General features: G+C 33.1%; 1 long non-coding RNA gene across 5 annotated transcripts; it reads right to left on the reverse strand.

The window, feature by feature from the left end:
• Positions 1 to 407: 407 nt before the first annotated feature.
• On the reverse strand, positions 408 to 10,352 carry LOC123271589. 5 transcript variants are annotated; one of them, XR_006510917.1, is made up of 11 exons: positions 10,230 to 10,352; positions 9,674 to 10,054; positions 9,155 to 9,527; positions 7,986 to 8,535; positions 3,671 to 3,737; positions 2,910 to 3,578; positions 2,637 to 2,842; positions 2,002 to 2,058; positions 1,049 to 1,410; positions 698 to 988; positions 408 to 600 (listed from the first exon to the last, which is right to left on the reverse strand). It is a non-coding gene; the product is annotated as an uncharacterized LOC123271589 (long non-coding RNA). The 5 variants fall into 5 exon arrangements; XR_006510916.1 differs by having other exon boundaries at positions 7,986 to 8,061; positions 8,129 to 8,535; positions 9,674 to 10,352; XR_006510919.1 differs by having other exon boundaries at positions 8,403 to 8,535; positions 9,674 to 10,352.
• Positions 10,353 to 10,819: the final 467 nt, after the last annotated feature.

Genomic DNA, 10,819 nt, shown 5'->3' on the forward strand with positions numbered 1-10,819 from the left:
CAAAATGTAAAATGTCATTCTTTTACTGAAAGAACTAGACTTTAAATTATCTTATGAATTTTAGAGTTTAAATTTATCAACGACTCATTGTAAAATTATTTGTTAATTATATATGAATAAATTTTGAAAATTAAATTAGCCGAGACTCAAAAAATTTTTGATTTTTTTTTTTTTTAATTAAAAATTAGAACTAAAAAAAATATTTTTAAAAAATTCCACGGATAATTTTTAAAATTTTCTACATGTGAAAATTTTTGTTTTAATTTTTTATAAATTATTTTTCAATAAAATAAATTATCAAAATTTTCAAATGTCGGCTAATTTAATTTTCATAATAAATTTAGGTAATTTTCGATTGTATGTTATATTTAAAAAATAAATTTTCCAAATAATAATATATTTTGAGAGTTTTGCTGAGAATAGATCGGCACTTTGACGGCTTTTCCAAGGAATCACTTGAACTGCCTGGGCAGTATCCTGTAGACCTTTTTCAAAGCCCTGGAAAATTCCGTTGGGTTTCTCTTTAACATCACCACAAAGACTGGGGTCTTATTCAGTGTTTTCTTCCTTCAAACACAATACTTTCCTTTATTTTCTTTTCTACAAAAATAAAAGTCTAGAGTACAGAATGGACGAAGCTACCTGAGGATAATAATGAGAATAGAAAGAATAAGCACACATATTTAAACTATTATACCCTCATTTATACAATAGTATCATGGTCTATCAGCCCTTTTGCTATCTAGGAAGATTTATGGTATCAGATAGTGGGGAAAAATGGTCTATGCGTGGCAAAAACTCACGCGTCGTTTGCGTTTTATGATTTTACTACTATACGTAGGACAAGTTTCTCTGGACTACATTTATGATAGTACACGCAATTCCTTTATATTTGCGTTGGTTAGACCCTTCGCCGGATGTAAGGGCAGCCCAAGTTATTATGCTCCTTGAACGTCGCGTGCGATCCGTGTCCCGATTTCGGATATATCTTTAACATCATATTATATTATTGTATTTTTACAAAAAGAAAAAAGTATAACACACTTACAGTTATTATCAGGTCTAGCGATCTATAAAAATACACATATGTGTATATATTATCGACAGCTAAGCCGTGATGTCATTTGTAGATCGATGGGTCCAACTATTATCATTATCCACGTCAAAAATAACCAAGGTCAATAGATATTAAACCGAGGGTATTTAAATACCGAACAACTGGAGCAAATTTACGTTCTCGTATTTAATTCCACTAGACCGTGAATGTTCTGGATGGTGCTCACTACGTTGATACGCTCGGTAGATTTTCTCCGTTCAAGGAAGTCACTTTAGTTATGCTACTCGGATATGCTTACTTTTTTCTTTTTATAGATAGAGGTACTATATATACCTTGTACCTACCCTAGCTATCTTTAACTTAATAGAGACTCTAATTATTGTTTCAGTAGTACAACTGTTGTTAATTTTTTTTTTTTTTTTTTATTTATTTTCTAGCATACAAGTCTATAAAGATGCAAGAGCATCTGTACATAGAGCTAGATATTATATAAATCTTCCTATTTATACAAAATATTTAAGAATATACATAAAAAAAATACAAAATGCATAAATAGTTTGAGAAATGTTAATATTGCACAAATTTCTTGTATTATTACTATGACAGATTCTTAATCCAATCTTTTATCTTATAGTTTAGCGTTTTTTTACTATAATTTAATAACTTAAGATTATTAGGTAAAAGGTTAAAATATTTGATTGCAACATAGTAAGCGTTCTTTACACTGATCCTTTTATTAATTTTAGGAAGTGATGTCTACTTAAATCTAGTTCTAGTTTGTTTAGCATTGTATAGATCTTTACACTCTTGATAGTGCTTTTACAATAAAAGTTTTCTTAATATCAAGGGGTAGGTGTAAAACACCATGACCTTCAAAATATTTGAACGTATTTTCTAAAAAACATTTTTATTATCAAATCAAATATGTATCTAATCGCACATACCTATAGCATTCTGGTGTGTACAATTATTGCATTAGTATCTCGAGTAGCCTATTGGACCTGATAATAATTGTACGATAAATGAAAAAAAGCCAGGCACTTAAACTCAATGACGTCATTATCAGTTCGTAGCCTTTGACCTCCCACACTCGTTTCCGTTTAGTTTTTAAGAGTCCAGACGATGCAATTTAATAATATATTCCGCTTCTACTTCCACTTCCACGTTATAGTCACCATAATCGGGTTCACGACACCCGTGATGCAAAATTTACTATTTATTATTGCTTTATATTTATGATTATTTTTTTTTTTTCAAATATCAACGCCCCCATATTTAATTTTTTGGATTAAAATCCACCCAGACTACTCTATAAGTATTTTAGCATCAAATACTTTTTATTGGCAATAATGTATAATTATTAAATAAAAAAAGGTAATAATATTTGATTTTAAAATTAGCCACAGTTCAATAAAGCAAATAACTAAAAATTACAGATAATAAATGTGTGTTGAAAGTCCTAAATTGCAAAATATAAATTTGTTAAAATAATTTTCTTGTTAAAATTTAGGCCACAGCATATATAAGCTAAGTGAAAAGACTGTTAGCAATTTAATACATTGTTTATTTTATTATTTACCATTATTTTATATGTACTCGCAGTTGGTGCTCAAATTTTACCCAACAAAATTCTTCCATATAGTTTGTAATAATCGATCATTGCTGACCTGAATTGCTTTTAATATTTTTTTTTTTTTTTTTTCATGTTCCAGCACTTTCGCACCTTTGTACATAATTTGGATGATTATAAATGAAAGTAAAGTTTTTTTTCTAAAAATGTTAACTCTACAAATTAATAAAATGTAGTTATTATTTTATAGATTTTTAACAGCAAGAAGAATGAAATACAAACATATTTCCAGACGAGACGACCACCTGGGAGTTGGAGTACAATTACGGAGACATCAGGGCCTGTGTTATGTCAAGACTCGGCTACTCTGATATGCCATGCTCTTAAGAACATTATGGAAAAACTTTAAACGTATACAGATCAATAAAAACCAATAAAATTCCATCAGTTTTTTGGTAGTCGAGGGTATCTTCTTATTGTTATTATTTATATTGTTGGAGAGAATAGTTGTTAATAAACAGTTATTGTTATTGATTATTGACAACAGGTGTTGCTACAAGTGTTAATAAAATTGAATGTTGAGTTTAATGGAAGCCCGACGAATCAACAGAGGTCTGGTTGAGTTAAATTTTGAGATAACCAGGAGAAAGCTCACTACACTGTTTTCTGTACGTAAATTTTATGATAATAAAATTACATTGTTATTGTGATGCTAAATAGGGCTACCAAGGCGTCGATAATGGAGTAAGTCCAGTCCTGACTAAACAGTTGGAAATAATAAGTGGCAAGTTAAGTACTCGCTGTATAGTAATAAACTCCGTGGCAAAGATCCAGCAGTTGATGATCGGTTGCTTTTGGTCTGACCTTGGACTACCATATCCGCTGGCATTCCATCATACACCTCTGGATATGTTGCAATAATAACAAAATAGGCATTTAAATGTGTAGCAGCTAAAAAAGTTGGACAAAAAGTTACAGTCCAAGTTGAGCATATATGAAATGATTTTTAAAAAAACCAATGCAATTGTTTCACACGATTTTACCGAAATTTTTGATTAAACTCATGATGCCTTTGCCCTGATGATGGGAATCGTTGAGCGATTGGGACCCCTGGAACGCAGTAAAAGAAGCCACGCATCAGCAGACGATGAGGAGATGATGATGATGATGATGATGATGATGATGATGAAGAGAAAGAAGGATGAAGTTAAGATGAAGCTAGCACTTGGCTGTTGCTGGTGATGTGAAGTATATGAAAGGATGAAGGATGAGGAAGAGGACGGGTTGGAACCGTCCACCAGCAAAAACACTCGCGACTGCATGGGTTCTTTATTTCGTGCTGCTGGAGGGCAACTTAAGAGCAAGTCAAGAGTGAGCAAGTTGAGTAGAGGGCTAGCCTCTGTATTTGGTCATGAGAGTAAGACCGCGGGTCTTTAGGTCTCAAGGGTGGGAACGCCCCACACCACCAAACCCAACTATTCCGAGCTAAATTCCGAGCCACTTTTAGATAACACAACGTCATCCTGATCAGTCATTGTTTTATCAATAATTCAATAAATCTTTTAAGTATTATTGTTATTTTTTTCTTCAGCATTGAAGACGATTTCCTCTACTGTGCAGAAAAACCGCTACGCCGAGACAATCACCAGGATATGGCTTTTCCTTTGCGTTTTAAGATAATAAAAAGGCACCAGGAAGAAGGCTGTAAATAGCCGTAAAATTCTATTGACTGGGCTCTGCAAGACACTGCAGAAAGGTCGATACTTAAGCTCTTGAACATATTGAATTTTGGGCACTTGAATGATGTCAAATTTAACATGAGGTAGTAGTTGTAGTATAGCGCTAAAATTCAAATTATAAAAGGAAACCATTTAAGTAAACCGGATTGTGAAAAATTCTTCTTTTGATTTTCAAGGTTACCATTTTTACCATTTTTACTAAAATGTAATACAATATTTTTTCTTTAGTCATTGACTAGATTCTGAAGAAAAAAAAAAAACTTCAGTGACATATGCTATACCTGAGAAACCATAAAATGAAGTACACATTATGGGATATGTGTAGTGATTTAAAATAATTTAAAGAGTATATAAGAATGACGTTTGTGTTGGGTAAAAAGTTGTGTTTAACCCATGTACAAATTAATTTGCAGAACGATCAAGTTCTTAGTATTGAAGTAAGTGTTTGGGTATAATTGATTTTGTGAAATGTTTGATCAAAAGAAAGATAGTCGATGATATGCTGGTTCATCGATCGGTACAGCCGGATTTGGTGTCGTCAATAGTGGAATCTCGCTGTGAATTTAATACCAAATTCAATTCTCAATACCCACTTATACACAAACACTGATATACTGACCAGAGTCGTTCTTTTGTGGCTGGGTCCAGTACCTCCAAGTTCCCAGTGTTTGTCATTGCGGCCCTTTAAATGTTTTATCCGAGTTTAATCTTTTTTTTTTTTTTTTTTTTCGTTTTTTACCAGTCAAACTCGGAATTCAAGACATTCAATTTTTGGCATTCTCTTTGCCGGTATAAAATTGCGGAAGTGTTTTACTTCTCGCGCCTCATACCCAAACAAGTGTCAAAAATCAACTCTAACTAGTCGTCTGAAATAGCCAGCTTGTCTTTATATAAGCTTCACATGTTATCTCAGATGTGTGTATGTCTAAATGATGCTGTAAAGCAAATGAGTTTTTGGTCGAACTGCTTGGGATGCAGTCCACCATCGGAATCTCGTTTTCAGACAACTCAAACCAGCTAATATATATGTATAGACTGTTTCTCAGTACATCAGAAGTATGTACTAGTGTAGAGTGTAGCACGAGCTGCCCGTCTTTCACCGGATAATCTCAAAAGGGCTATTAGGTAGTTGTTGACGCTTTAATCGTCTGATTCTGACGGAGTAACCAAAGCCAATCGGTTATTTAAATTATTGACCAAGTATCATTACATGAACAATGATTTATTACATAACGATTACTTGGACCACACCCATTGATATTATATATATATACAGACGTCAGACATATGTATGAGCTATTTGTATAAGTAATAATAATAATACAACTATTATTATTATGATACTCTTTTCTCGAGAGTTATATCAGCACACAAAGATACTTTATCGCTTGATAACAGCTTCCGTTGGTTATACGATAGAGCAAAGTAACCAGAACTCGAGAGAATTTATTAAAAAGCAGTGTCCTTGTATTTATTAAGCCCGAGAATTCGGTCCACCCGAAATAATAATTGTTGTGAGAGATGTTTACGTATAAAAGGTCGCGGTGAGCTTTGCCAACAAGAATAAGAATAAAAATAAGTAAGCAAGTAGTAGCAGGGAGCCTTTGGAGCCTTTGGAGCCTTTGGAGCCTTTGGAGCCTTTGGATCGTTGGATCGTTGATCCTAGACAAGAGGAGAGCAACTTTAGGACGGTCGGCACTTCCAAGAATCCTTTCCTGAGAATAAGACCGGGCAAAGGCCATATAATACCAAAAGAGCAACTAACCAACCAAGCAGAGCCTCTTGTTTTAGTTGGACTGCCGTTACCGCCATCGCCATCGCCAACAACCTCCATTCTCTCGTCTGTCTTTCTTATTGTTTATTTGCCCGTAGCCCTCGGTTATTGCTCGAGCCTCCTTTCGTATTTCTTATTCTTTTTCACTTCTTCATCTTCTCGATCCGAGTTTTTTTATTCGTCTTCTCATTCCTGGCCTTTTTCAGGTTTGCTGATCCTGATCATCCTGATGCTATGCGAGGCTACCTAACCCAAAGATACTAAATGAGGAGCAGAGGGCTTTCTCTTTAAAAACTACCAACAACAGAAGTAACATCTCATCCGCTTTAGCGCCACGTGATGTCAGAGTCTAGCTGACAATTTAAAGTCCAAACTTCCGGCTGAGACTCACACACCGCCGGGGCTTTTAATTTTTTAGACACTCTTAGTGTGTACATTTAAACCAATACTCTCTTCTAACAAAACGGCTGGGGTTTTATTGCGTTTTCACATCCAGACACCACCATATGCTTGGTAATTATAAATTTTAGAAGACAAAGCGTGACAAAATTTAGGCGCAATAGCTTATAAATTATCCGATTCTCGGAATGATGACACTCTGTTCAAGGTTTTTCTGTATACTGTTACGGTAAATTACTCCAACTGTGATTGTATTGTTTTATATCAAGGTGTAAGATTAAACTATTTGCTGTACTGGTTTCGGCTTACATCTTGTGCCAAGCTAAACCCAATATGCCACATATATACTTATAATATAAAACGAGTCCTAAGCTATATTACAAGTACTGTGCGCTCCGAAAACATGAGGCTCATTCATTCTTGGAATAAACCATTCATACTTACACACACACATTCATAAATACATCTACAAATATTGTTGTTATTAATTTTAATTCAATATATATATTATTATAATTGCAACAAAAGTTTTATTTATGGGAAGTGGTTCTGCATACTATCCCGGAAACAATTTTATTGCGGCTTACCAGATAAATAATAATGATAATAAACAGCAATAGTTGTAAATTATTTAAAGATATATTTAAATTTAAAATGTATGCATGTAAGTAGGAGATTGTAAAAAAAAATAGTCGGCTCCGACTGATGATAAAATAATATCTGAATAAATTTTTAATTACCAAGTTAAATGTTAAGGTGTTGATAGTGTAATTTATGTGGGATTTTTAATTTAGTCTGCGTTTAAGGATATCAATAAAATAAAATAAAAATAATTAAACTTATTTGTAAATATAAAGAGTAGCTGGTGGTGTGTACCTGATGGATTTAAATGTGGTAAAGAAAAATAATAATAAAGAAGACCGATAGGATGAGTAGAGTAGGTACATTGGCACATAGCATTCCCACACCCACGAGCTGTTTCAAGTCCCTAGCGGGTCCACACTCGATAGTTTTTTTATCTTATTTTTTTTTCATCCTCTTATTCTTATTCTTGGTCTTATTTTTCTTCTTGGTATTTTAGTCTTGGTCTTATTTTTTAGCGTTTTTCGTTTGGTAGACTCTTTTTTTTTCTTTATTTGTACAGTAGGTACATAAGCCGTGTATGCACAGTCACATACCAAAAACCACCTCAGACTGAGGATTATGATACTGATGATGATGATGATGATGATGAAGGGGATATATGCTACAAATATTGTCTACAAGACCAATCAGAGAAAGAAAGACATAATGCTGACTCGCACGCATACCTTCTGGATAATTTTAACTGTCAGATCATCAAGGAAGAAACCCTTTAAACTGAATTTAAATTATTTATTAATATAAATAAATAGCAAAAATTTGTTTATCAGTGAGTAAAAATACACATGAGTGGTCATAACATACGTACAGATGATGTCACACATCCGGCGTCTCGTTTTTCGCATACCAGACCCTCCTGCTTTTCTTTTATCGTCACGAGCTGGAGCAAATAATTTAAATAAACATTTCATAGCCTGCGCGTATAATAACAACATAAATGTACTTACTACTTTATAGTTTAAACTTTTAAAAATATAAATTGATAAGGGATTTTATTTTGAAGAATTTGGTCGAGCAGTTTGGTTTGGTTCTTCGGAGATGAGAAAGGGAAGAAGAAGAAGAAGAAGAAGAAGAAGAAGAAGAAGAAGATGATGAAAGAGTCGGCTGTTTAAATTGGAGGGAGAAAAAGATAAAAAAGCTCGGGAAATAAGTCCTGGAATGAGAGCAAGAGAGAAGAAATTCTGTCGAGGTTGGTTACAGGCGCATCCATTGACGCCTCACCAAGCATTTATGAATGAAGCCCCTTCCAGAGCGATGTCTCCCATCCCTTCCGTCCTCCCCCTCTACGAGCAGTAGAGTTTCTTTCTCTACTATCTTACTCTGCAGCATATCTGGTGATACTAATTTGGTAAAACTGTAAGAATTAATTTTTAATATAATAAATAATAATTATGACTGTTAACATCCAACATAAACATATAAGATGTAAAGATTTTAGAGGGATATGGATCAATGAATTAGTTTCGCTGTATTTTCTCAGCTTCTTTAGGCTCTGTACAGTACAAGACATAAATATACATAATTATACAATAGTCGAAAATTACACATAGTAACTATACAATATAAAAGCTATAAAATTCAACCACAATAATATTTAATATTACCTCTAAATTCGCTTAGCATTAATGTCAGACCAACTAATGCCTCGCAAATCGACATATCGACGGTCTAATTAGCAATTTGTCTAACTCCTTATTTTTTAGAGGGTGATTTTTTAATATTTTGATGTAGCAATAGTCCAATTATAAATTATTTGAATGATTCAAACCAAAATATTATACCTTTATTAGATATTAATGATATTAAATGGTTTTTTAAAGTGATATTAAATTTTGAACTAATTGTTTTTTTTCGTACAAATGGAAGACGCTCTAAAATGGAGTTAGACAATTTGTTAATTAGAACGTCGATACGTATATCAAAAACTTGAAATAAAAATACTTACACCAAATTAACAATAAATATAATAATACACCAAGTCAATAATTTTCTGACAAATAAATAATTAAACAATAAATGGTTGCAGTGTGTAAAGTGGTTGCGGAACATATTGTCAGCAAGGATGACAAAAATGGAGCATATCCGGTGAAGTGGTTTTGCAGAATAAGTCTGAGATGTTCTTCCTCTGAAGCTGAAGATAAACACGTGCTCTGGTCGTGGTAAAATTATAAATTAGAATTCATATATAGGTCTGTATCCCAGGCTGGATTTTATTTGGTAGTCTGGACACGTGTTGTGCAAAAGAGAGTCATCTCAGCGTTGGTCCCCCACTTTATAAGCAGTATATTTATTAATTTAATTTTATTATGACCTTAACACATTAACTGCCAGCCATACACGTTGTCGCTAATTAAAATAAAACATATTGAATTATTGATATGAGATTTGTGGGAATTTAAAAAGTCTCTCTCACGGTCACAAGACTATCTGGAGGCGCTGAGAAGTTAACTTTTACGTATAAGGATATGTAATATGTATACATTCATACATACCTGCTGATCAAAGTTGAATTTTAACATACAGGCGTGTATCATGCCAGCCAAAAGAGATTTCGAAGCTCTTGGTCCAACCTGGTGTGTATATGGACACAGGATCACATAAACTTTAAGGGTACTCTGGGCCTGGTTATCGACACACCTCCTCCGCAAACCCTTCGGGGCTTACATCAGGTACCATGCTAATTTTTCGATCTGCTCTTTTGTACAAACTATCGCCAAATATTATTTACATTTTTTCAAAGGCTTTATTCATCATTTTTAATAATTTTGTTTGGAATTTTCCTACGCTTGTATTAAAAACAATTTATTTGTTTTGTTTTCTTCAAAAAATTCAGTGACGGCAGCCTTCAAAAGGCTTAAACGTTATTGCGTTTCCTCCAAAATAACCAGAGTTGAGTTGAAAGTCTAGAGTACAATTTGGTAATACCTTGTGCGTGCTGAGATAAAAGTGAAAATAAAAAGCTGCTGATCAGTAATGCCGATCTGCTAAAATTTGTTTAGTTTGTCTTATTTCAATACATACATCTTTTGAATATAATTAAATACGTACCAGCAAGTGGATTGTTAATATTTGGTCTGGCAAGTACAAACAGAACGGTCAAATTCTTTTTTTTTTTTTTCAATATTTTCAAGAAAATTATTATTTTTACTACCTAAAATTTACCAAAGAAGAATAAAAAAAAACTTAAAAAAATACCTTTTGTGGTAAAATTAAAATTGAAGAAATTTTTTCAAAGATAATTAACTTTTGGATTCTCTCATATACATATATTAAAATTAAAATACTGGAGTAATTTTAATTGACGCATTTATAAAGTCTAAAGTGAGTCACAAGATAATGAAGGGTTTGCTTAAAATAGTAAGCGTTTAAGAAAAATAACTTGGTAATTGAGCTTGGTCATGAGAAAAGGCCAGCAGATTGATTTACTGGTTGATATAGAGCAGTCTGGTCTGTTTAAACTCCACATCCATGTCATCTTGGTCACAACTCATACCCATTGTCTCATTAAGACATGACTAAAGCGTCACTTTTGTTTTATTAATCTTAAACAAATCGTTTCCCTTGCTGTTAGTTTCGGGCCTTTACTTTTTATTATTCCTTTTGATATCATGTTAGCCCAGCACCCATCATAACAATAT

The sequence above is a fragment of the Cotesia glomerata genome, linkage group LG9, assembly GCF_020080835.1.
Source record: "Cotesia glomerata isolate CgM1 linkage group LG9, MPM_Cglom_v2.3, whole genome shotgun sequence".
Lineage (NCBI taxonomy): Eukaryota > Metazoa > Arthropoda > Insecta > Hymenoptera > Braconidae > Cotesia > Cotesia glomerata.